The sequence below is a fragment of the Bufo bufo genome, chromosome 4 (assembly GCF_905171765.1).
Source record: "Bufo bufo chromosome 4, aBufBuf1.1, whole genome shotgun sequence".
Classification (NCBI taxonomy): Eukaryota; Metazoa; Chordata; class Amphibia; order Anura; family Bufonidae; genus Bufo; species Bufo bufo.
This window is the reverse complement of record NC_053392.1, coordinates 371,333,163-371,360,817: the sequence shown is the minus strand read 5'-3', so window position 1 is coordinate 371,360,817 and position 27,655 is coordinate 371,333,163. Positions and strand designations below refer to the sequence as shown.

At 44.5% G+C, this 27,655-nt stretch overlaps 1 protein-coding gene across 5 annotated transcripts in view; it reads right to left on the bottom strand.

The window, feature by feature from the left end:
* The window catches only part of AKAP7 (A-kinase anchoring protein 7), a 209,494-nt gene that overhangs the window by 105,357 nt on the left and 76,482 nt on the right, over positions 1 to 27,655 (bottom strand). The gene's annotated exons all lie outside the window — the stretch shown is intronic.

Sequence of the window (27,655 nt, the reverse complement as noted above, 5' to 3'; positions counted from 1 at the left end):
ACGGTACATAAACACAATACTGTCATGATAAATTGCCCGCCTTGACCATACTTATAATTCAAGTCAATGAGAAATTTAGTCTGTACAATAAGAGAGAAAATACACAAAAATCCTAAAAAGGTTATGCACAGATGTCAGGAAAGGGTGAATGAATCTGAGGGGCCATGGGCCACTTTACACATTTATAAATCTTAAAGCGGCATCTGTCAGCAGGTTTGTACCTATAGAACTGGCTGACCTGTTACATGTGCGCTTGGCAGCTGAAGGCATCTGTGTTGGTCCCTTGTTCATATGTGCCCGCATTGCTGAAGGAGCAATGTAGCGGGTGTGGAGGGGGGGGGGGGGGGGGCGGTTTCCATTGCAGAGAAGGTGGAGGCTCTAGGTGTAACTGCTGCACCCTCTCCACTTTGATTAACTTTAGGAGAAGTCAGGGCCAGATGGGTTTACATTAACACTGCCTGGCCTTGTCAAAGTGCAGAGGGCACAGCAGTTGCAGAGAGAGCAGAGCCTCTAGGTGTATCGGCAACACCCTAGTTTCTCCTAGAGGGTAATTTGCATATATTAAAAACATCATTTTTCTCAGCAATGTGGACACATATGAACATTGGACCAAAACAGATGCCTTCAGCTGCCAAGCGCACATGTAACAGCTCAGCCAGTTTCATATCAAATCTGCTGACAGATGCACTTTAAAGGGGTTGTCTAGCTTTGGAAAATTTTTAACTGTGGAGAGCAGCTTGTTGAAAAAAATCGTACTCATCTGTTCCCCACCACGTCATCCTGGCTCCCTTCGTTGGTCTTCCTGTCTGTGTCCACTAAACTTCTGAACGAACGTGGTTGATCACTGAATGGCAGCAGCAGTGAGGTGTCTCTAAGTGGCACATAACCCAGCACTGACGTGCCACTTGGGGACACATTATCACTGAGGCCAGTCATTGGCTGCAGGGATGCATGTAACCCCATATGTCCAGAAGTTTACAGTATCATATTTAATAACTGTATATGCAGATCACATATTGCAGCGATTAGCTATTGGACATTAAATTACTCTTATTCTAGTAATCTCTCTATAATGTAAAAGAATGCAAGGAACACACAGTTGATGTCTTCCCAATGTGAACAAATCTACCACACATCTACCTGCCTACCCAGACCATTACCAACCATCCTGTGTGACATAGGGGCACCCACATGGGCTCAAAAGGATTGTGCAGCAGAACATGATGCATAGTTTGTCAGATTTGTCAATGTTATGACTTTTTAGTGATGTTCTTATTAAAATTTCTATGTCACTAACTGTGGTGGTATCAGGGCCGGTTTTAGACAATATGTGGCCCTGGGCAAAATGAAAAGTGGGGCCCCCAAATCTTGAAATAATTTACCAACAACACAGATGTGGACAGCACACCGTGTGATGTCCGCATCCGTAGCTCCGTTCCACGGCCCTGCAAAAAATATAGAGCATGTCCTATTCTTGTCTGTAATTACGGACAAATATAGGCATTTTCTATCGTAGTGCTGACCGTGAGCAGTCTGCAGAATGCGGAACACACATGGCCGGTATCCGTGTTTTGCAGACCGCAAAACACTGCAGCCGTCTGAATGAGCCCTAATAGTAAGAGACTCATCTGTATTCTGTAACTCACATTAACCCCATGTTGCCCATTGTTTCAGGAGGTACTTGGAGGTCACTTAGTATTAGGCCTTTTGCACACATAGCGGGTCTGCAATATGCGGGCACCAGCCATGTGCAAACAGCGGGTCCGCAATATGGGCCACGTGCATGAGGCCTTAATGTGGGGCACATGGGGACAGATTGAGAAAAGCATGTGCTTCACATTAAAAATAAGTGACCCCCATCATGTTTTAACACATGGAAGTGGCAAGATTGGGGTTAATGAGTCACATCTGGTACTTATGTTTTTGCCTGCCTTTCTTTTTAGGCAGGCTAATCATTTGTGTACAGTATGGACAGTCTGGGATACCTGAGTCCTTCTGCTACACCCTGTGGAGATGCTGCTGCTTCACTGGGCACTCTCTGGCTCACCTCAGAAACAGCCAGCAGAGGACCTTGGTTCATTTGTATTCACTCCCTCCTCCTCTTTTAATTATACGCGTTTTTCATTGGTGGTTCAGATTCAGAGGCCCTTCCCCTTGTGATTTCATTGGTGGCAGTGGATTACTAGGAGCACGGCTGGCAGCTGCGTCTCTGCACTGAGCGCTCTTCTGCTGAACGCCCGCTGGCTTCCACGGTCGTTCAGCTGAAGAGCCTGAAGCAGGGGGCCCCCTTCCACATTGGGGGCCCTGGGCAATTGCCCAGTTTGTCCCCCCTAACGCCGACCCTGGGTGGTATGGATAGCAAAATAATTTGTAGATATCAGTGTAGGAGACAACCCATCTGACATTCTTGTGGCTGGTAATAAAATCATTGATGCCTTATTCCCAAACCCAGAACACAAGGTCTGTCGAAACAAAAGCAGGGGAGCAGAACAACTTCACTCAGAAAATATATTACCCATCATAAACCCTATGTCCTCAGAGCCCCTACACCTGGTGGAGCCATTCAAAATGTCAGGTAGATGATACCATGACCTGCAGTAGGGGTCAAGTATCAAAAACCATACAGATGAAGATTTATAAAGGAAATACTGGACCTAATTTAGAACTTGGCTGTATGCTGCTTAGGTTTGGAATTAGGCCATCCACCAGCATCACCTGTGTAAAGGTCACCTCAATCAGGGCTCTACAAGAGGTGGTAATTAAAGAATGCACCCTGCAGACCTTCTTAAGGTGTGTATGTCCCTTCAGCTTTGCCATTTCTTTGGGGGACAACTGGTTTGATGAACTGGCCAACTTTCCTGGTACCCCCAGGATACCGGACTTCTACTGTCTCATAACGTATCAAAGAGGACCTTTGATCGGTCCAAACATTGTAAGATAACTATCAGGCTGTGTAGAACGGCGCCTTGGGATCTCACTGCACTTACTATTATTCCTATTCACCGCTCCGTTCTCCCGCTATGTCCCCCGGTATTTTCGCTGACTTGGTAACACTGGGAGGAATCTGCCCTGTTTCTCCCTGTGCGTTACTTCTACCAATCTGCGCTGCGATTGGACAGCGCTACAGCCTGGGAGAAGGAACGCCCAGGAGAAAAAGGGCAGGCTCTTCCCAGTGTCACCAAGTCAGCGAAAAAATAACGGGGGACATAGCGGGAGAAAAGAGCAGTGCCCCGGACTAATAGTAAGTGCAGTGAGATCCCGGGGCGCCGCTGTACACAGCCTAATAGTTATCTTACAATGTTTGGACCGATGAAAGGTCCTCTGTAAGTTCAGTTTCTTTTATCTCTTTTATTTTAAAACTTTTATTTTTTGCATTGTATTAGTATGTCCTTATATTTTTACCTTGTGATAACTATTATTTTGTATGCACCATCCTTTAGATATCAAAACTTCACTTCATTAAGAGCCATCTTGTGTTCTAAACTATTTCACAACCTCAGAAGGTATAGCAGTGTAGTAACCCTGTGAATGCTAGAGAGAGTAGTGGGTAATTGTGAGTTACCTAGTTTAAGGTGTCTTGTCTGCTTAATATGACAAGTGGTGGCAGCTAATATTTCTTAGATGTGGATGTCAGATAGCTAAAGGGGGAAGATTTGGTATAACCCTGTGGCTCAAAGTAGAGTGGGAGGCTGGCATTAAAATTTGGGTTACCCTTTATGCTCCCATCCTGTCTGTCTATGTTGTGATCCTGACACTATATAAAAAAAATCTTAAAATCCTGAGTTTTTCACAGAGCTTCATAATTGACTGACACTTCCTGGTCTGTAGAGATCACTTTTCAACAGTCATCTCATTATGATCACAGGCAGGATTACAGTGACATAATAGACAATAATAGAGGTAATAGTCAAAACTTGTACCATCTCCCTATCCCTGTACCATCTCACAGACCTCCATGGGCAGGAAATAGAATAAAAAAATGATATAATCAAAAACTAAAAAACGGGTGATAAAAATAACATGTTTAATTATCTGGTTTTAATAAGTGAAAAATATAGGTGATACTTTCTCTTTACCAAGCATATGATAATCCATCCATGTATGTATGTAGAATGTATTTTATTCCAAATCGGGACACCTCTGACATCATCACAATGTAACATTTCTATAGTAACCATCTAAACATAGGAAACAGCTGCATTCATGGTTGGGTTTAGTGATTTCGATTTTAGCTCAGATCGTTTCAGTTCTCTGTCATATTATAAGGACCTGACTGTGACCGCAGCTTGCTATGCAGAACAATGTGCTATCAGACCCAGGGATGTACATTCACATCCCTGCTGTACACACTGGATATAAAACTGCTAATAAAACACTGAGAATTGATTTTTTCCGCCCTAAAATTAATGTATATTGTATAGAGAGTAGAGATGAACGAATTTCACATTTTGAAATTCGTTCACGCTTCGTTCACTGGTAAAAGGTGAATATCGTTATGGATTCCGTTACCACGGACCATAACGCAATTCTATGACGGAATGCATAACGGAATGCCTTTAGAGGCATTCCGTTATTCATTCCGTCATAATAGAAGTCTATGGGCTGCAAAACGGATCCGTCCCGTTTCCGTTATGCTGCAGTCCTCTCCTGCATAACAGAAACAGGACGGATCCGTTTTGCAGCCCATAGACTTCTATTATGACGGAATGAATAACGGAATGCCTTTAGAGGCATTCCGTTATGTATTCTGTCATAGAATTGCGTTATGGTTCGTTGTAACTGAATCCATAACGAAATTCACCTTTTACCAATAAACGAAGCGTGAACGAATTTCATAACCTGAAATTCGCTCATCTCTAATAGTGAGATCGCCTTTGCTGGGGTCACATCTCTGTTTTATCCAGATCAAGCCAACTGCAAAGAATAGTTGCAAGCTGATATGAGGTCAGGCTTACTGTTAAAGTTGCAAGCACTATTAACAAAACAGAATAGTAACTACATTAAAGGGGTTTTCCGAGCCTGGAAATGCCCCACATATGCACGGGCCCCTCACACTGATTCTACTAAACTGGCTCCCCGCGCGGCCGCTGCTGCTTCTGCACATGCGCGAAAGTAAACATCTGGTGGGGGGGGGAGGGTATTATGGAAGCCAATGGTAGATGGTGATGGACACGAGCCTCCCTAGCTTCACCCAGCGGGGACCAGGAGTGGCGTGGGGAGCCAGGTAAGCAGAATCAGTGTGAGGGGCCTGGGCATATGGGGAGGGGGGGGGGCATTTCCAGGCTCGGATAACCCTCTTTAACAACAGGGGATGCCCCACAAATAATATTCTACATTATTCAAACCAGCACCTGGATCTGAACACTTTTGCAATTGCATGTAAGTAAAAATGTAGTATAGCCACTGAGTAATTCAACAAAATATATCTGTATAGCGCCACCTGCTGTTTGTTCTTTTTCTAATTTCTCTTTCCACCTAAATGAAGTGGACGCACATATTCAGTTCCATTCTTCAAATGCCACAATCTGATGCAGAAAAGATGCACCCTCTGAGCTGGCAGCTTGAAATTAATGTAGAAGAGCAATCTGAGCAATAAATGGGGAGATCTTTGGAACCATATGGGTACACGTCTGGTTCTAGCTTAGTTACAAAGAGATTGTCATGTACTATATACATCCCTCACTAACAACTGAAGAACTTCTCTCTGCTAGCGTATAAAAAAAAACTCTCCTCCATAACTAATCCTACCTCAGTCGTTTTCTCCCTCTATCTCCACTGAAGGTGTCCTATAGTATCTGCCAAGATGTTAGATGCAGATCTTTTGTAAGTCCTGTAAGTTGTGAGGTGGGGGTTCCATGGATCGGATTCAGATCTAGGGAATTTGAAAGCCCACACCTCAAAATCCTTGTCATGTTCCTCAAACCATTCCTGAACCATTTTTGCAGTGTAGCAGCTTACATTTTTCTGCTGAAAGAGGTCACTGGTCATGCCATAAACTAAAATAAGTTATGCACAAAAATATGACCCGATACATATTTGTAACATACAAGGCACCGCAGTATATAACTATAATCAGTTCTGCACCTGTGCCCCCATCATATCACCAAGGCAGATTTTACCCCCTAGGATTAAACAATGAAGGCTCCTATTGAATCAATGGACGCAAGCAGAAATCTTGAAAACCATGAAGAATTGATACAGAAAGTTGTACAGCTTTTGATTTAAAATGGAGATCATTTGAATATGTGAGATGCCCTTTAAAACAGACAACATACCCTTAGGCAGGCCATCAATAATAAACAAGTGGAACTCTAACTTCCGGCAACCCTGCCGTTCAACAGTGAGAAAGGGGCTATGGTGCTCCAGCAAGCGTTGGGTCTCCTTCACTGTTTACCAGGCACAGCTCGGTGCTTTTTGTAATGGCTGTGCCTGGTATTGCAGTTCAGTCCAATTAACTAGAATGAGATGAAACCTTGGTAAACTGTAACATCAGGCACAACTGCTAGTAAAAGAGGGGATGCAGCGCTCGAGTAACCCTCTGCCCCTTTAAAATAGCTGAACAGTAGACACAGATCAAAACGAAGATCTGAGAAGATGATGTAAGATATCTGATACAAAATATTATGTGATGGAAGACACATGAGAAGAATCTTATGAAACATATTTAGCAGGAAAAATAACTGAAGCCAATGAAATAACTAAACAACTAAAGATAATATCACATTTCAGAATTCAGACTCCACTATTTCCTCTATTATAGCAACCATTATTTTATGACAAAGAACTGAGATTTTCTCCATGTTTCTCCATTTTTGCCGCTGGCACTGGAACGGATGTTTTTCTTTACTTGGGCAAGAAACACATCCATAAACTGCACAAAGCTTCCCAATGTGAATAAGCTGGGTATATATTCATCTTTTTCTGAGTGGGAAAAAAAATATAAAAAAAGAAATACTTTTTGTATTGCATACACCCATCAGTTTTATGCTGACAGGGCCCAATAGCCTTCTGTAAATGGCAAACTTGAAGGCCATTGTTAGGCCTCTGGTTTCCATGGAAGTCATCAGGACCCTGCAATCACGTCGCGGTTGTAAAGGGATCCCACCTTCTTATAAATTTAGATGCAGCAGTTGCTATTTACCGCTGCATCTAATAGATTAAACAGCTGGCATTGTAGCTAGATCCAATCTCGACTGCTGCATCAAGAGGCTGACAAGGGTATTACAGCCAGCCCCCGCGGCATATTGCATGCCATGCTAGCAGTGTACATGTACGGATCTATGTGTTAATTACCCTCCTGCGGCACCGTACATGTATGCTGTTTTGTGCAAAGAGATTCAGGCAAAAATTGGCTTCACCCATGGTAAAAGAAAAATAACAATTCTAGTATTTTCAATTCTTGTCTGCCTTCTTTTTTTTAAATAAGACTGAAAGGAAACTGGGCTGATTATTGCTAAGAGATAAGAAGCAGAGTTTTGCACAGAAGATCAATAATTCAGGCAATGGTGAGGATGATCTGTGTTGTTTGTTTGCTTTCAGCATCAATCTTTTAATAAAACTAATGGTCAGAAAACTGAAGCCAGGATCAGAATTATTTATATGGTACTGAAATTAAATATAAATGCAGTAATTACAGATATCTGACTTCTTATTTATTACACTCACTCAGTGTTTAGCCAGATCATTTCACTAAACAAATGGTGCATTATATCGCCGTTGTGATTAAGGGTAAGCCTTTTTCTTTAATTTTTAAAGGCTATGTACCCCTTCGGAGGCCAAAAATTTTTATGATTGTATTTTACTCCTTTTGGGCTAAAAAACTTTTTTTCAATTGGTCTTCACAAAGGGTTAACTGCCGGTCATCTAATAACCCTTATCTCTAATTTACTAAGAGGTCATAAACACTTATATAAGCCACATTCTTATCAGTAAGATAAGGACAGAGCTATAATGAGTGTTTATAAGGTCAGAGAGCAGAGATAAGGAGTCTGTCAGGTGAGCTGACAGACGGAAGAGAGAAAAAAATTCTGAGGTTGCTACTAGAGCATTTCAGCTCTGTACAGAGAAAAGGATTTCATAGTTTAAATAAAGACCAATTTAAAAAATGATTTTTAGCTCAAGAGGAGTACAATGCAATAATAAAAAAAAACTGCCCCAAATGTGTACATAGACTTTAAGCACACTATATAGGACCATATAGGCAGGTCAAGAAATAAACCAACATACTTCAAATACAGTGTAATTTAGGGCTCTCTTCTTATACTTGAATCTCACCAGCCAACAAATACTACTACGCAGCGCCAATATATAATTCATTGCATTTCAGAAAGGATCCGAACATGATTTGGTGAACAATATAAAGTGCCTGTTGTGGACTGTACTCCCTCACAGCGTTAGATTATCTATGCCTCTATGATTCCTACTGGAGTCAAACCTTAAAAATTATTCTAAGCGTAACTTTACACTTGCGGCAGAGGATTCCGGCAGGCAGTTCCGTCGACGGAACTGCCTGCTGGATCCGGCAATCCGGACGCAAACGGATGGCATTTGTCAGACGGATCCGGATCTGTCTGACAAATGCATTGAAATACCGGATCCGTTTCTCCAGTGTCATCTTGAAAAAACGGATACTGTATTTATTTATTTTTTTGCATTTTTAATAAAGGTATGCGCGTGTGCAGACCGGAGAACCGGATCCGTTTTTCCGGAACACTTAATGCTGGATCCGGCACTAATACATTTCAATGGAAATTAATGCCGGATCCGGCATTCCGGCAAGTGTTCAGGATTTTTGGCCGCAGCATGCTGCGGTATTTTCTCCGTCCAAAAAACGTGAGAGGGACTGAACTGATGCATACTGAACGGAATGCTCTCCATTCAGAATGCATTAGGATAAAACGATATTGATATTGAGCTCCTGTGACAGGACTCAACACCGGAAAAGAAAAACACTAGTGTGAAAGTACCCTAAGTGTGTCTGCACTTCTCTCTCTGTCACCTACAGTATATAGTGTTGTCATTAATTATGAGGGACTATTGATACAATTCAGTAAAAAGTTTGAGGCTACTATTACCTATTACTGTACTGCTACAAGTGTTGCATAGTAATAACAGGATTATAACGGGTGTGAACTCATTCAACTGAAGATAAAACAAAAATGTAATTTTACCATAGTCTGTAACTATAAGGTAACAGAAACACATACAATAGTGTTTACCGGTATATTAGTATTTAAAGGGGTTGGAGCGGAAACCCCTTTGGCCCAGATCTGGACAACTCCTTTAATTTGGATACATTTAGACATGATCACAAGTTGAAATAATCTTAACGTGGTCTAAAATTATCCAGTTTTATGCAAATGGTTTGGGCACCCCATGTCAAAATTACTTTTACTGTAAAAAGTTAAGGCAACTTTCACACCGTCACCGGAATTGCCTGACGGATCAGGCAATCTGCATGGAAAGTGACAGCATTTGTAGACGGATCCGGATGAGGATCCGTCTCACAAATGCATTGCAAGAACGGATCTGTCTCTCCGTTTGTCATACGGACAAACGGATCCGTTTCTATGTATTTTTTTTTTTACATTTTTACCAGTCTGCACATGCGCAGATCAGAAGGATGGATCCGGAATTCCGGTATTTTTAATGCCGGCACTAATACATTTCAACTGATCCGGAATTTTGGACGGAGAGAATACCGCAGCATGCTGCGGTATTTCCTCCGTCCAAAACGCCGTTCAGTGACAGAACTGAAGACATCCTGATGCATCCTGAACGGATTTCTCGCCATTCAGAATGCATGGGGATGAAACTGATCAGTTCTTTTCCGGTATTGAACCCCTATGACGGAACTCAGTGCAGGAAATGAAAAACGCTAGTGTGAAAGTACCCTAAGCAAGTTGAAGATGCAATTATCTCCAAAACGTATAAAGTTAAAGATATCACATTTCCTTTGTATTTTAAGCAAAAACAAGTTTTTATTTTCATCCTTTACATTTTCAAAATAACAAAAAAGGGCCAGAAGCAAAACTTTTGGTAAACTGCATGGTTAGTACATAGTAGCACCCCTTTGATAAGTATCAAAGCTTATAAGTTGCACATTTGTGCAGGTGTTGCCAAACGGTATAACAATGTACCACAACTTCAGAGTCTGTTAAATCTTCCTGAAGGTCTTTTGCAGTCAAGTGGGTGTCCTGATTTGCCTTTCTAGCAATCCTACAAGCATTTGTCTCCGAAATTTTTCTTGGTCTTCCAGACCTTCTCTTGACCTCTTATATTCCTGTTAACTACCATTTCTTAATTACAGATGTAGCCGAGCTAAACTTGATGGTTAACACATTAATTAAAAAATGAACTGAAGAAATGGCAACCTGAAAACATTTTGCTATCTTCTTATAGCCTTCTCCTGCTATGTGGGCCTCAACCATTTTTATTTTCAGAATATTAGGCAGCTGCTTTAAAGAACCCATAACTGTTGTTTTTTGGGGCTTTATAAAGCTTTGTAATTTGCATCACCTAGCCTTTCCTAATGATGATTGTGAACAAGCCTTAACCCTAACAGGCTATTTAAAGGGGTTGTCCGACATTAAACTTTTCTATGAAATGCTTTCCACAATAGCACACCCTGCAAGTTTTAAAATCACATTTATAAAAAATTTCCTACCGGGACTGAGCTCTGCAACCTGGTCACGTGGTGCCCTCCTTGCACTTCCTTCCTGCTCCAAGAACACAAGCCGTTCATTGTGCACGTGATACTGGAGCTTTAGTACCACCTATCATGAACGTGTCAGTCAAGCACTGAGGACACGTTTATGGACTGCCCCCTGCTCTCCATCCACAGTGCGCCTGGGTCAGAGAGAATGTAACACACCCTTTCCCATGGACAGTGCAGCGGTCCTCCCTCCCTCCTCTCAAGGCTGCCAGCAGACACGACCCTGCCAACCACCCCCCCACCCCCTTTATTGAGGATGACAGAGCGGCAGCAGTTGCAGAGTGTCTGCTGTAACATACAGCGGACACTCTGCTCGAAACGGACGATTAACCCCTTCCATGCCGCAGCCCTTATTCAGGAGAAAATAGGTAACAAATGATGTGGTGCTTTTTCTCCTTGTGAAAATGACAAGTGTTTCTATATTCTATGAAATGCTTGTTAGGTCAAAACACTACTCACATCCCTCAATGTCTTGAGTGGTGTAGTTTCCAAAAAGGAGTCACTTTTTGGTGGTTTACTGTATTGGGGTACCTTAGGGTCTCTTAAAATGCGACATGGCATCCAAAAACCATCCCTGCAAAAGCTGCCCTCCAAAAACCATATGGAGCGCCTTTCCTTCTGAGTCCTACGGTGCGCCCATATAGGAGTTTACTACCAGTGCTCTGTAGTGCTTCCGATCCACGATCTATTCATTTTCAAATACATTATAAAAATCAAGAACAATTCCTTAATTTAATATTTATTGTTAAACATCCCAAAAACTCAACCCACCCAGAACGTATGGAGAGAAGGGGGGGACAAAAAAAACAAACGTACAATACAGACCAGAAATTTGGACACACCTTCTCATTCAAAGAGTTTTCTTTATTTTCATGACTATGAAAATTGTAGATTCACACTAAAGGCATCAAAACTATGAATTAACACATGTGGAATTATATACATAACAAACAAGTATGAAACAACTGAAAATATGTCATATTCTAGGTTCTTCAAAGTAGCCACCTTTTGCTTTGATTACTGCTTTGCACACTCTTGGCATTCTCTTGATGAGCTTCAAGAGGTAGTCCCCTGAAATGGTTTTCACTTCACAGGTGTGCCCTGTCAGGTTTAATAAGTGGGATTTCTTGCCTTATAAATGGGGTTGGGACCATCAGTTGCGTTGAGAAAAAGTCAGGTGGATACACAGCTGATAGTCCTACTGAATAGACTGTTAGAATTTGCATTATGGCAAGAAAAAAGCAGCTAAGTAAAAAAAAACGAGTGGCCATCATTACTTTAAGAAATGAAGGTCAGTCAGTCGAAAAATTGGGAAAACTTTGAAAGAAAGGGCTATTTGTCCATGAAGGAGAGTGATGGGGTGCTGCGCCAGATGACCTGGCCTCCACAGTCACCGGACCTAAACCCAATCGAGATGGTTTGGGGTGAGCTGGACTGCAGAGTGAAGGCAAAAGGGCCAACAAGTGCTAAGCATCTCTGGGAACTCCTTCAAGACTGTTGGAAGACCATTTCAGGAGACTACCTCTTGAAGCTCATCAAGAGAATGCCAAGAGTGTGCAAAGCAGTAATCAAAGCAAAAGGTGGCTACTTTGAAGAACCTAGAATATGACATATTTTCAGTTGTTTCCCACTTGTTTGTTATGTATATAATTCCACATGTGTTAATTCATAGTTTTGATGCCTTCATAGTCATGAAAATAAAGAAAACTCTTTGAATAAGAAGGTGTGTCCAAACTTTTGGTCTGTACTGTATGTGCCGTTAATCAATTGATCCCATATTCGTTCAAGACCATCCTTCATCCCCCTATTATCACACATTGTTCTTTCCATTCTAATTATATATTTTTTTCACAGATTTTTTCCATTCACACACCGTTCCATCTTTTCAAAATAGACAATCTTGCTTGAAACAAAAGCTTACAGAGTGCCTGTTTTAGTGCTGTTCGAAGTTTCAGATGACCTCTACCCCCCAATATACAAGCTACAGGATCATCATGTATCTGTACCCCTAAAAAGCTAACAATGGTGTGTGTTATTTCAAACCAATACTTAAATAACTTGGGGCATCTCCATGTTAAATGTATAAGACTGTTGCTTGTTCTTCCCCACATCTTGGACATTCATCTGTAGTTCTTAAACTCATTCCACAATCCACATATGACTTAATTTTCTGAATCTCTCGTAAATTAATATTATTCCATATTGGAGTGCATTTTAAGTATCCTTTTATACCCATTATTTTTTTAAATTTCTTTCCAAGTGTAATCCATTAAATTCAAAATTTGATTATCAGTTCTAACACCTCCATAATCTTAAACCCCTTATTCAATAAATTCCATCTAAAAAAACTTTTTTGTCCCTCCTTTATGTGCTTAAATTGTGCTACCAAGAAATATAAAGGCCAATTTGGAAGAGAGAAGCCCCCCTCTTTAAGAGGAAGTTGAAGCATTTCTTTTTTTATCCTGGGTGTTCATCCATTCCAAATAAAATTACCCATTAACCCATCCAACGTCATAAATACGTTTTTTGAAAGCCAAATAGGGGCATTTTGTAAAATATACAATATCTTAGGAAGAAAAACCATCTTAGGCTACTTTCACACTAGCGTTCAGGGCTCCGCTTGTGAGTTCCGTTTGAAGGGTCTCACAAGCGGCCCCGAACGGATCCGTCCAGCCCTAATGCATTCTGAATGGATGCGGATCCGCTCAGAATGCATCAGTCTGGCTCCGTTTGTCCTCCGCTCCGCTCAGCAGGCGGACACCTGAACGCAGCTTGCAGCGTTCAGGTGTCCGCCTGGCCGTGCGGAGGCAAACGGATCCGTCCAGACTTACAATGTAAGTCAATGGGGACGGATCCGTTTGAAGTTGACACAGTATGGCTCAATTTTTAAACGGATCCGTCTCCCATTGACTTTCAATGTAAAGTCAAAACGGATCCGTTTGCATTATCATGAACAAAAAAAAAAAAATTTTTTTTTTTTTTTTTTGTTCATGGTAATGCAAACGGATCCGTTCTGAACGGATCTAAGCGTTTGCATTATAGGTGCGGATCCGTCTGGGCACATACCAGACGGATCCGACCTAAACGCAGGTGTGAAAGTAGCCTTAATCAGATTTATTCGTCCCATAATTCATAATGATAGTCTTTTTCAAATATGCACTTTCTTTCTTAACTCCTTTATCAGTGGAACTACATTTAATTCTACATATTCCCCCAAATTTCTTGAAATGTTTATCCCTAAATATTTTAAACTCCCACCTTTATCAATTATATTTACTGCTAGATTCTTACTCAACTCTCCATCCCTCAACTGCATCAAATGTGATTTATCCCAATTTATCTTCAACCCTGAAAAATATTCAAACTAGGGCTGAAAGGATTCTTCGAATAATTCGATTAAATCGAGTCAAAAAAATCCTCGATGCAGTTTCCCTGCATCGAGTAATCGTTTCCATCACATGATCACGGAGCGGGAGTGAAATTAAGCGTCTTACTCACCGCTCCGTGTCCTCCGGAGTCCAGAGAGATGGCACCGCCCTGCAGGCAGGACTTTGCGCAATGCGCAGTTGCGCACATACATCGTCAGCACGCTGGCTAAGGCTACTTTCACACCTGCGTTTGGAGCGGATCCGTCTGGTGTCTGCACAGACGGATCCGCTCCTATAATGCAAACGCTTGCATCCGTTCAGAACGGATCCGTCTGCATAACTGTTTTTTTACAGATCTGATTTTTCACTTCGTGAAAACTCAGATCCGACAGTATATTCTAACACAGAGGCGTTCCCATGGTGATGGGGACGCTTCAAGTTAGAATATACTAAAAGAACTCTGTACATGACTGCCCCCTGTTGCCTGGCAGCACCCGATCTCTTACAGGGGGCTGTGATCCGCACAATTATTGTGCGAATCATAGCCCCCTGTAAGAGATCAGGTGCTGCCAGGCAGGAGGGGGCAGACCCCCTCCCTCCCCTGTATTAAATGTGACCAGTGCGGCCTCCCTCTATATTCATTGGTGGCCAGTGCGGATTCCCAGTATTAAATGTGACCAGTGCGGCCCCCCCTCCCTCCCTCCCCAGTATTAAATGTGACCAGTGCGGCCCCCTTCCCTCTATATTCATTGGTGGCCAGTGCGGCCCCCCTCCCTCCCCAGTATTAAATGTGACCAGTGCGGCCCCCCCTCCCTCTATATTCATTGGTGGCCAGTGCGGATTCCCAGTATTTAATGTGACCAGTGCGGCCTCCCCTCTTCCCCCCCCCCCAATTAAAATCACCCCCCCCCCCCTTCCCCCATCATTGGTGGCAGCGGAGAGTTCCGATCGGAGTCCCAGTTTAATCGCTGGGGCTCCGATCGGTTACCATGGCAGCCAAGACGCTATTGCAGTCTTGGCTGCCATGGTTACTTAGCAATAAATAGAAGCATTATACTTACCTGCGAACTGCGATGTCTGTGACCGGCCGGGAGCTCCTCCTACTGGTAAGTGAAAGGTCTGTGCGGCGCATTGCCTATAGCACAGACCTGTCACTTACCAGTGACTTACCGATCGGAGCCCCAGCGATTAAACTGGGACTCCGATCGGAACTCTCCGCTGCCACCAATGATGGGGCGGGGTGATTTTAAAGGGTTTCTATCACTTTGTTTCACCTATTTAGCTTTCAGACACTAGCGATCCGCTAGTGTCTGCTTTATCTAACCATCCTAATATAAGAGCTTATTGTCCTGCCGTTTAGCTAAAAAAATAACTTATATAGATATGCAAATGAGCCTCTAGGTGCTATGGGGGCGTGATTAGCACCTAGAGGCTCCGTCTACCTTAACAAACTGCCGCCGCCCAGCGCGTCCCTCCAGCCCGCCCATCTCCAGCTGAAGCGATCCTCTCCGTGCGCGTCTCTGTTCTGCGCATGCGCAGTGAATGTCTGATCGCTTCCCTGCTCAGACATCTCCACTGCGCCTGTTCCTCGGAGCACTATGACGTCATCGGCGCAGGCGCAGTGGAGATGTCTGAGCAGGGAAGCGATCAGACATTCACTGCGCATGCGCCGAATACGAGGAGCATCGCATTCCGGAGGAGATGGGCGGGCTGGAGGGACGCGCTGGGCGGCGGCAGTTTGTTAAGGTAGACGGAGCCTCTAGGTGCTAATCACGCCCCCATAGCACCTAGAGGCTCATTTGCATATCTATATAAGTTATTTTTTTAGCTAAACGGCAGGACAATAAGCTCTTATATTAGGATGGTTAGATAAAGCAGTGTCTGAAAGTGTCTGAAAGCTAAATAGGTGAAACAAAGTGATAGAAACCCTTTAATTAGGGGGGGGGGAGAGGGGAGGCCGCACTGGTCACATTTAGTACTGGGAATCCGCACTGGCCACCAATGAATATAGAGGGAGGGGGGCCGCACTGGTCACATTTAATACTGGGGAGGGAGGGAGGGGGGGCCGCACTGGCCACCAATGAGTTAAATACAGGGGTGGGGAGGGGTCTGCCGCCTGCTGCCTGGCAGCACCTGCCAGGCAGCAGGGGGCAGTCATGTACACAGTTCTCAGTATATTCTAACTTGAAGCGTCCCCATCACCATGGGAACGCCTCTGTGTTAGAATATACTGTCGGATCTGAGTTTCACGATCGAACTCAAATCCGATGGTATATTCTAACATAGAGGCGTTCCCATGGTGATGGGGATGCTTCAAGTTAAAATATACCATCGGATTGGAGAAAACTCCGATCTGATGGTATATTAATAGGGGACTCCTGACTTTACATTGAAAGTCAATGGGGGACGGATCCGTTTGAAATTGCACCATATTGTGTCAACATCAAACGGATCCGTCCCCATTGACTTGCATTGTAAGTCTGGACGGATCCGTTTGGCTCCGCACGGCCAGGCGGACACAAAAACGCTGCAAGCCGCGTTCGAGTGTCCGCCTGCTGAGCGGAACGGAGGCCAAACGGTGCCAAACTGATGCATTCTGAGCGGATCCGCATCCACTCAGAATGCATTGGGGCTGTACGGATCAGTTCGGGGCTGCTTGTGAGAGCCTTCAAACGGAACTCACAAGCGGAACCCTGAACGCAAGTGTGAAAGTAGCCTTACGATGTGTGTGTGACGTAAGGTCCCAGTGCATGCTGGGATGAAGACGGTCTCGGACTCCATGTGTCTGCGGCTGCGCCCTCCTCACTAGTGCCAGTGCCATTAGGTAATTTAAGTTACCAGCACCAGAGGCACGCCAGGGGGGAATCGGGGGCCCTCACTGTAAATTGATATTGAAAGGCAGATGGAGAGTGGTTAATGGAGGCACCACCTTGGCATGTATAAAGTTATTGGTTTAGAGAGGGGTTAATGAAGGCACCTCCAAGGTGCTTTCATTAACCCCTACAAACCAATAACTTTATACATGCCCATTGCCAAGGTGCTTCCATTAACCCCTCCAAACCAATAACTTTATACATGCCCATTGCCAAGGTACTTCCATTAACCCCTCCAAACCAATAATTTTATACATGCCTAATGCCAAGGTGTTTCCATTAACCCCTTCAAACCAGTAACTTTATACATGCCTAATGCCAAGGTGCTTCCATTAACCCCTCCAAACCAATAACTTTATGCATGCCCATTGCCAAGGTACTTCCATTAACCCCTCCAAACCAATAACTTTATACATGCCCATTGTCCAGGTACTTCCATTAACCCCTCCAAACCAATAACTTTATACATGCCCATTGCCAAGGTACTTCCATTAACCCCTCCAAACCAATAACTGACGGAGTTCACAAATCACAACATAACCCGAGCCTGCTGGAGTATACCGTAATGGGTATAGCCGGATACAACCAGCTATATGCTCTGCTCTCATAATCTTATTGAGTATAATGTGGTCCAAGGCCATCTGGCCATGTTCTGGCATTCATGCTGGATATCGTCCAAACTTAGCTTGAATGCTGTAACAAGGCCAGACCCTTTACACCATTACAGTCAATTGCTGCAGCAGCCGGCAGTATCCAGTTATACCCGATATAGTACATTCTGGCTGGCTGTTTTTCTGACAGAACAAGAATGTATATTGCAGCTGTGAAAGAAACCTTATGTCATGTGTGTGCAATTATTTGCTATACCATACCACCACTGTAAGAAATAAAAAAATATTGTTTTTGTAAAGAAAAACGTAATTACGTACGTTACTTTAAGAAGGTTTTTCTTTTTAGATTACTCGATGAATCGAGAAATATAATCGATAGAATACTCGATTACTAAAATATTCGTTTACTGCAGCCCTAATCCAAACCTATCTATAATACTAATAATTTTATTTAAATCCACCTCAATATTACCTAAAAAGAGCAAGACATCAGCATACAAGGTTATTTTCTCACTAATACTACTTTATTGAAAATAATAATGATGGCCAACGGTTCTATTGCTATTGCAAAAAGCAATGGGGATAGGGGACATCCCTGCCTGGTGCCCCTTGAAAGGGCAAAAGACGGGGACATAACCCCATCAACCAGCACCCTTGCACTAGGATGGGAGTATATTAATTTAATCCAGTTTATAAAATAATCCCCAAAACCAAAACACTTAAGAACCTCCCATAAATACTCCCATTTTTATACAATCAAACACTTTAATCGCACCGAGAGACAATATACCTTTCTTATTAACTTCTTGTCTATTTGCCTTTATACCAGGTATGGCCAACCTGCGGCTCTCCAGCTGTTGCAAAACTACAACTCCCAGCATGCCCAGTCTGCTAACAGCTATCAGCCTACAGCAGGGCATGGTGGGAGTTGTAGTTTTACAACAGCTGGAGAGCCGCAGGTTGGCCAGCCCTGCTTTATACTAAAGAACACCCTCCTAACATTAGTGTTGATCAATCTCACAGGGATAAAACCAGCTTGATCTTCATTAAAGTCTATCCGCTAAAAACGTTGCTAACAATTTTATATCAGTATTCAACAAAGATATAGGTCTGTATGATTCTGGGAACAATAGATCCTTACCCTCTTTAGGAATCAAGACAATGATGTCCTCTTCCATAGATCCAGACAACCATGCTATCCTCATAGCCTCACACAGGGTTTCCCTCAGTTCTGGTAGAAGTATTTGACCAAATTCCTTATAAATTTCAAAGGGCAATCCATCTCCTCCTGGTGCTTTTTTATCCTTAAGGCATCATGCACACGACCGTTGTGTGCACCCGTGGCCATTGTGCCGTTTTCCGTTTTTTTTCGCGGACCCATTGACTTTCAATGGGTCCGTGGAAAAATCGGTAAATGCACCGTTTTGCAGCCGCATCCGTGATCCGTGTTTCCTGGCCGTGAAAAAAATATGACCTGTCCTATTTTTTTCACGGCCAACGGTTCACGGACCCATTCAAGTCAATGGGTCCATGAAAGAACACGGATGCACACAAGATTGGCATCCGTGTCCGTGATCCGTGGCCGTAGGTTAGTTTTTATACAGACGGATCCGAAGATCCATCTGCATAAAAGCTTTTTCATAGCTGAGTTTTCACTTCGTGAAAACTCAGAACCGACAGTATATTCTAACACAGAGGCGTTCCCATGGTGATGGGGACGCTTCAGGTTAGAATATACTAACAGAACTGTGTACATGACTGCCCCCTGCTGCCTGGAAGGTGCTGCCAGGCAGAAGGGGGCAGCCCCCCCCCCTGTAGTTAACACATTGGTGGCCAGTGTGGCCGGCCCCCCCCTCCCTCCCCTGTAGTTAACTCATTGATGGCCAGTGCGGCCGCCCCCCCCTCCCCTGTAGTTAACTCATTGGTGGCCAGTGGGCCCCCCCTCCCTCCCCTGTAGTTTACTCGTTGGTGGCCAGTGGGCCCCCCCCCTCCCTCCCCTGTAGTTAACTCGTTGGTGGTCAGTGGGCCTTCTCCCCTCCCTCCCCCTCCTAATTAAAATCTCCCCCCTATCATTGGTGGCAGCGGAGTGTACCGATCAGAGTCCCAGTTTAATCGCTGGGGCTCCGATCGGTAACCATGGCAACCAGGACGCTACTGCAGTCCCGGTTGCCATGGTTACTTAGCAATTTGTAGAACCATTATACTTACCTGCGAGCTGCGATCTCTGCGTCCGGCCGGGAGCTCCTCCTACTGGTAAGTGACAGGTCCGGCCGGGAGCTCCTCCTACTGGTAAGTGACATGAACTGTCACTTACCAGTAGGAGGAGCTCCCGGCAAGACCTGTCACTTACCAGTAGGAGGAGCTCCCGGCCGGACCTGTCACTTACCAGTAGGAGGAGCTCCCGGCCGGACGCAGAGATCGCAGCTCGCAGGTAAGTATAATGGTTCTACAAATTGCTAAGTAACCATGGCAACCGGGACTGCAGTAGCGTCCTGGTTGCCATGGTTACCGATCGGAGCCCCAGCGATTAAACTGGGACTCCGATCGGTACACTCCGCTGCCACCAATGATAGGGGGGAGATTTTAATTAGGAGGGGGAGGGAGGGGAGAAGGCCCACTGGCCACCAACGAGTTAACTACAGGGGAGGGAGGGGGGGCCCACTGGCCACCAACGAGTTAACTACAGGGGAGGGAGGGGGGCCGGCCGCACTGGCCACCAATGAGTTAACTACAGGGGAGGGGGGGGCCCACTGGCCACCAATGAGTTAACTACAGGGGTGGGGGGGGGCGGCCGCACTGGCCACCAATGAGTTAACTACAGGGGAGGGAGGGGGGGCCGGCCACACTGGCCACCAATGTGTTAACTACAGGGGGGGGCTGCCCCCTGCTGCCTGGCAGCACCTGCCAGGCAGCAGGGGGCAGTCATGTACACAGTTATTTTAGTATATTCTAACCTGAAGCATCCCCATCACCATGGGAACGCCTCTGTGTTAGAATATACTGTCGGATTTGAGTTTCACATGTAACTCAAATCCGACAGTATATTCTAACATAGAGGCGTTCCCATGGTTATGGGGACGCTTCAAGTTAAAATATACCATCGGATTGGAGAAAACTCCGATCCGATGGTATATTAACTCCTGACTTTACATTGAAAGTCAATGGGGGACGGATCCGTTTGAAATTGCACCATATTGTGTCAACGTCAAACGGATCCGTCCCCATTGACTTGCATTGTAATTCAGGACGGATCCGTTTGGCTCCGCACGGCCAGGCGGACACCAAAACGACTTTTTTTTCATGTCCGTGGATCCTCCAAAAATCAAGGAAGACCCACGGACGAAAAAACGGTCACGGATGACGGAAAAACGGAACCCCCGTTTTGCGGACTGCAAAAAAATACGGTCGTGTGCATGAGGCCTAACAGATATCAATGCCCTTTCTAATTTTTCGAGTTAATCTCCCTCTCTAGTCGATCTCTCTGATGCAATGTCAGTTTTTTTAAAGGGAACATTATTCAAATAATGAGATAAACTATCCTTTTCATAAAATGTATATAAATCCTAAAAATAGATCCGAAAGACCTCACTTATCGGATCCGGGGTTTTTACAATCCTACCCTTGTCATTTCTGATAGCCCCCATACATGATATTTTTCTGTTGATTTTTTGCAATATTAGCTAAAATCTTCCAAACCCTCTGAAAAAAAACTTAACCCCTTAAAAAAATAATGCTGTTTGGGATTTTTTTATATATATATATATATACACTGCTCAAAAAAATAAAGGGAACACTTAAACAACACAATGTAACTCCAAGTCAATCCCACTTCTGTGAAATCAAACTGTCCACTTAGGAAGCAACACTGAGTGACAATCAATTTCACATACTGTTGTGCAAATGGGATAGACAACAGGTGGAAATTATAGGCAATTAGCAAGACACCCCCAATAAAGGAGTGGTTCTGTAGGTGGTAACCACAGACCACTTCTCAGTTCCTATGCTTCCTGGCTGATGTTTTGGTCACTTTTGAATGCTGGCGGTGCCTTCACTCTAGTGGTAGCATGAGACGGAGTCTACAACCCACGCAAGTGGCTCAGGTAGTGCAGCTTATCCAGGATGGCACATCAATCCGAGCTGTGTCAAGAAGGTTTGCTGTGTCTGTCAGCGTAGTGTCCAGAGCATGGAGGCGCTACCAGGAGACAGGCCAGTACATCAGGAGACGTGGAGGAGGCCATAGGAGGGCAACAACCCAGCAGCAGGACCGCTACCTCCGCCTTTGTGCAAGGAGGAACAAGAGGAGCACTGGCAGAGCCCTGCAAAATGACCTCCAGCAGGCCACAAATGTGCATGTGTCTGCTCAAACGGTCTGAAACAGACTCCATGAGGGTGATATGAGGGCCCGACGTCCACAGGTGGGGGTTGTGCTTACAGCCCAACACCGTGCAGGACGTTTGGCATTTGCCAGAGAACACCAAGATTGGCAAATTCGCCACTGGCGCCCTGTGCTCTTCACAGATGAAAGCAGGTTCCCTCTGAGCACATGTGACAGACGTGACAGAGTCTGGAGACGCTGTGGAGAACGTTCTGCTGCCTGCAACATCCTCCAGCATGACCGGTTTGGCATTGGGTCAGTAATGGTGTGGGGTGGCATTTCTTTGGAGGGCCGCACAGCCCTCCATGTGCTCGCCAGAGGTAGCCTGACTGCCATTAGGTACCGAGATGAGATCCTCAGACCCCTTGTGAGACCATATGCTGGTGCAGTTGGCCCTGGGTTCCTCCTAAAGCAAGACAATGCTAGACCTCATGTGGCTGGAGTGTGTCAGCAGTTCCTGCAAGATGAAGGCATTGATGCTATGGACTGGCCCGCCCGTTCCCCAGACCTGAATCCAATTGAGCACATCTGGGACATCATGTCTCGCTCTATCCACCAACGTCACGTTGCACCACAGACTGTCCAGGAGATGGCAGATGCTTTAGTCCAGGTCTGGGAGGAGATCCTTCAGGAGACCGTCCGCCACCTCATCAGGAGCATGCACAGGCGTTGTAGGGAGGTCATACAGGCACGTGGAGGCCACACACACTACTGAGCCTCATTTTGACTTGTTTTCAGGACATTACATCAAAGTTGGATCAGCCTGTAGTGTGTTTTTCCACTTTTTCCACAAATTTTGAGTGTGACTCCAAATCCAGACCTCCATGGGTTGAAAAATTTGATTTCCATTTTAAAATTTTTGTGTGATTTTGTTGTCAGCACATTCAACTATGTAAAGAACAAAGTATTTCAGAAGAATATTTAATTAACTCAGATCTAGGATGTGTTATTTTTGTGTTCCCTTTATTTTTTTGAGCAGTGTATATATATATATATATATATATATATATATACAGTACAGACCAAAAGTTTGGACACACCTTCTCATTCGAAGAGTTTTCTTTATTTTCATGACTATGAAGGCATCAAAACTACGAATTAACACATGTGGAATTATATACATAACAAACAAGTGTGAAACAACTGAAAATATGTAATATTCTAGGTTCTTCAAAGTAGCCACCTTTTGCTTTGATTACTGCATTGCACACTCTTGGCATTCTCTTGATGAGCTTCAAGAGGTAGTCCCCTGAAATGGTCTTCCAACAGTCTTGAAGGAGTTCCCAGAGATGCTTAGCACTTGTTGGCCCTTTTGCCTTCACTCTGCGGTCCAGCTCACCCCAAACCATCTCGATTGGGTTCAGGTCCGGTGACTGTGGAGGCCAGGTCATCTGGCGCAGGACCCCATCACTCTCCTTCATGGTCAAATAGCCCTTACTTTCAAAGTTTTCCCAATTTTTCGGCTGACTGACTGACCTTCATTTCTTAAAGTAATGATGGCCACTCGTTTTTCTTTACTTAGCTGCTTTTTTCTTGCCATAATACCAATTCTAACAGTCTATTCAGTAGGACTATCAGCTGTGTATCCACCTGACTTCTCCTCAACTCAACTGATGGTCCCAACCCCATTTATAAGGCAAGAAATCCCACTTATTAAACCTGACAGGGCACACCTGTGAAGTGAAAACCATTTCAGGGGACTACCTCTTGAAGCTCATCAAGAGAATGCCAAGAGTGTGCAAAGCAGTAATCAAAGCAAAAGGTGGCTACTTTGAAGAACCTAGAATATGACATATTTTCAGTTGTTTCACACTTGTTTGTTATGTATATAATTCCACATGTGTTAATTCATAGTTTTGATGCCTTCACTGTGAATCTACAATTTTCATAGTCATGAAAATAAAGAAAACTCTTTGAATGAGAAGGTGTGTCCAAACCTTTGGTCTGTACTGTATATATATATACACACCTCTAACATTCTCTTGTTCCTCCTCCTCTCCAGGGAGCTGCAGTCCTTTCACTTATGCAGCTTCAGACGGGAGCAAGTGAGCATCCTCTGGTGGGCCCTCTGACAGTCACATGAGGCTGGCTGCTGCTGTCCTTCTTACAAGCTCCTGTGCTGCGTGGCATCAGACATGCCCCCTCTTCACTCCGGCAGAGAAGACATGTTGCCTTACAAGCTTCAGACATGCCCCCTCTACACAGGACGTGCTGCCTGAGGAGGAGAGAGACCCCAGCGGAGCAGAAGTGTGAAGACAGTCTGTGAGTGAGTCTGCACTGTGACTGTCTCTTCTCTGTGGGACAGGAGGAGGGGGGAGGGAGGACAGGGAACTCTTCAAGCTGCTGCAGGATGCTGTAGTAGACCAGCAGCTTCATGCTAGTTAGTTGTTTTACTGCCTCATTAAGCAGTTTTCCTCCATGACACCTGCCCCCCCATATCCTGGCCCATCTCATCCTCATGGAGCCCCTTCTGTCTCCTTTCCTCCCCCATGTATCCAGAGCTCCTGTTCCACCCTCCTATCTCCTATTGCTGCCCTGCACAGACCTCCTGTCCCTACTTCTTATATAAATCCCCCTCAGAGTCCCTTCCACCTACTTGCTGTGTCCACTCCTCCTGTCCATCCAGGGCCTATCTCACTTCTCTGCCTCTCATTATGGTGGTGTGTAAACCGCATGCACCATAAGGACCTTTTAACGTCACAGGGTCACGTGACTGTGCCCCCCACCCCTGTACTGTGCCCCCCTAAACCCTGCATTGTGCCCTCTTACCATACCCTTTACAGTGCCCCTAGTCATTCCGTGTACTGTGCCCCTCTTATACCCTTTTATCCGGTCACTGTATGGTGTTGTTATCCAATAACTGTATGGAGGTGTTATCCGGTGACTGTATGGCGGTGGTATCCAATAACTGTATGGCAATAACTGTAACCCCTTCCCTGCCTACACCACCTATTTTAGACCTGGCATGAGTGGGGGAAAAGTTGCAGATTGCGGTGCTAAGGTCCTTTGGGTCACAATCTGTGTCAGAAATACACCTAATATAGGCGTATTTCTGCTTAATAAATGACCCCCTAATTGTATTATTATTCCAGGGTAGGGCTAATATCTTTATAGTATATAGATTCTAGTGTATTATACTGTGCCCTGTATTTCCCAATAGATAAATAATCCTTGGGAAATACAGTTCTCACTGCCGACCACCAGAACCAGGTTGTGCGCTCTGTCCTTACATGGTGCCCTCTCCTCTCCGCCCCGCTGAGTACTAGTGCTTATTCTGGCACTAAGGCTGGGTTCACATCACATTTTTGCCATCCGTTTAATGCATACCAAAAATGTATACATTAACATGCTTCAGACTGATGCCATACAGTGGTGTCCGTTCATCATACAGTCCCATTGTAAAAAAAAAATATACGTTAACGTATGCCCTTTTTACTGTACTCTGCAGGATACAAAAACGTGGAGTGCTGCACATTTGTATACAACAAACTGATAGGAAAATGTGATGTAAACAGTGGGTCAGAGGAAAGAAGGAGAGCATGGAGATAAGCTGCGGATAGTGAATGACAGGACCGCCGGCTTCCCTGCGCTCCAGCAATGATAGGCATGTGAGGGGGCCACTGGGGGGTCATTACACTGTGAGGGACCCTTACACAGTATAATGACCCCCAGTGCCCCCCATTTAGTATAATGGTCCCCAATGACCCTCAATTTAGTATAATGACCCCCAGAGCCCCCATTCAATATAATGACACCCAGTGATCCCCATACAGTATAACCACTGGGGGTGATTATTATAAATGGGTGGCGACTGGGGGTCATTATTCTGAATGGAGGGCTACTTTGGGGTCATTATACTGTGTGGGGGGCCACTGGGGGTCATTATACTGTGTGGGGGTGCATTGGGGGTCATTACACTGTGTCAAGGGCCAGTAGTGGTCATTATATGGTGTGGGAGCCACAGGGGGACATGTAAATGTAAAAAAATGCCTCAAGGGGGTCCACTGGGATTTATCGCCCAAGGGCCCACATTAACCTGGAGCCGGCCCTGACAGTAACAGCAATTTTGACCAGGGGTGCCCAAGATTTTGCATGCCACTGTAGTCTAACCAATACTGGGTAGCGCATCCTGTATTTAAGTTTATTACGTTTCTTTCAGTTTCTCAGGGTAGGTTAACAGTATCTGATCAGTTAGTGTCTGATACCTGGGACCCCTGCCGATTAGCTATTTGAGAAGACACTGGCGCTCCTGTGAGTGCAGGTCTCGCAGCTTACCAAGCACAGCGTTGTGCATTGTATAGCAGCTGTGCTTGGTATTGCGCTCAGCCCCATTCAATTCAACCGGGTTGAGCGCGATACCAAGCACAGTCGCTATACAATGTACCGCGCTGTGCTTGGTAAGCACGGAGAAGGCTGCGGCGCTCACAGGAGCACCGGTGCCTTTTCAAACAGCTGATCAGCAGGGGTCCCAGGTGTCAGGCCCCTATCGATCAGATATTGCTGACCTATCATGAGAATAGGTCATCAATATCAAAATCCTGGAAAATCCCTTTAAACGATCTGCAGCCAGGAATAAAACCACTTAGATCAATCAGTAGCCTAGTGCAGGCACGCTATAACTATAGGCAAGCTGAATCTCAGTTTTAAGTGCCTGATGGATGCTACAGTTTATTCTTTAGAATAGACTGTCCAGGTAATTTTAAATCATTTTATCCACTTTTCCTCTTGCCGATGCTGTCTGCCTATTTCTTCTCCATACGGTGACCTTTGCAGCGGAATCCTAATATAGAACATCACACAGGGATTACTGCATGCCAGAAATACAAATTCTTTCTCTAATCATGTAGAACATCATATAAGCTGATCACATCTATGCTGCAAGCTGTAAAACTTCCATGATGGAAGCAAGCTGAATAGGGAAGTTCAGTCAATGGCATCTTTTATCTGTGTGCTTTGAAGTGCCAATTTGTCAGGGATTAAGAAAAGAAAAAAGATATAGGAATGTGAAGCCTAAAGTAATGTAACGAAATATGAGGCACTGAAAGTTCATAATATGTGTAAATCGATTCAGCCTCCTATGGAAAGTCATTGCTGCTGACGCCACCTTTTTATAGTGAACTAAGGGGACTGTCTATGATCAATACAGGGAGCATAGAAATCTGAGGTTCATACTTAAAGGGGAATTTGCACTAACAATACTTATCCTCTATCCATAGGGTACATATCTGATTGGTGTGGGTCTGACTGTTGGGTCTCAGAGCAATCATGAAAATGGAGGTCTCAAAGTGCCCCATGAAAATAGAGTGGTGTGCTTATGCATGACAACCACTCCATTCACTTCAATGGGACTGCTGTGTACAGCACTCACACAATCTCCAGCAGTCCCACAGAAGAGAATGGAGCAGTGGTCACGTATAAGCACCACTGCCCCATCCTCATGGCACACTTCTGAACCTCGTTCATATGAACGATGGGGGTGTCAATGCCAGACGCCCAGCAATCAGATACTTATCCTGTGAATATTCTTAGTGAGAAATCCCGTGAACATGCAGAAAGATGACGCTAAAGAAACAATTGGAATCTGGGGATTATAAAAGCAGGATTTAAACTACATCAGTGAGAAGAAATGCCTAAGAGAGTTGATTAGAGTTGAGAGGGCCACTTTAAGGAATATTACTTAGGATTAGCCTGACTACAGATTACCCTGATAAAAG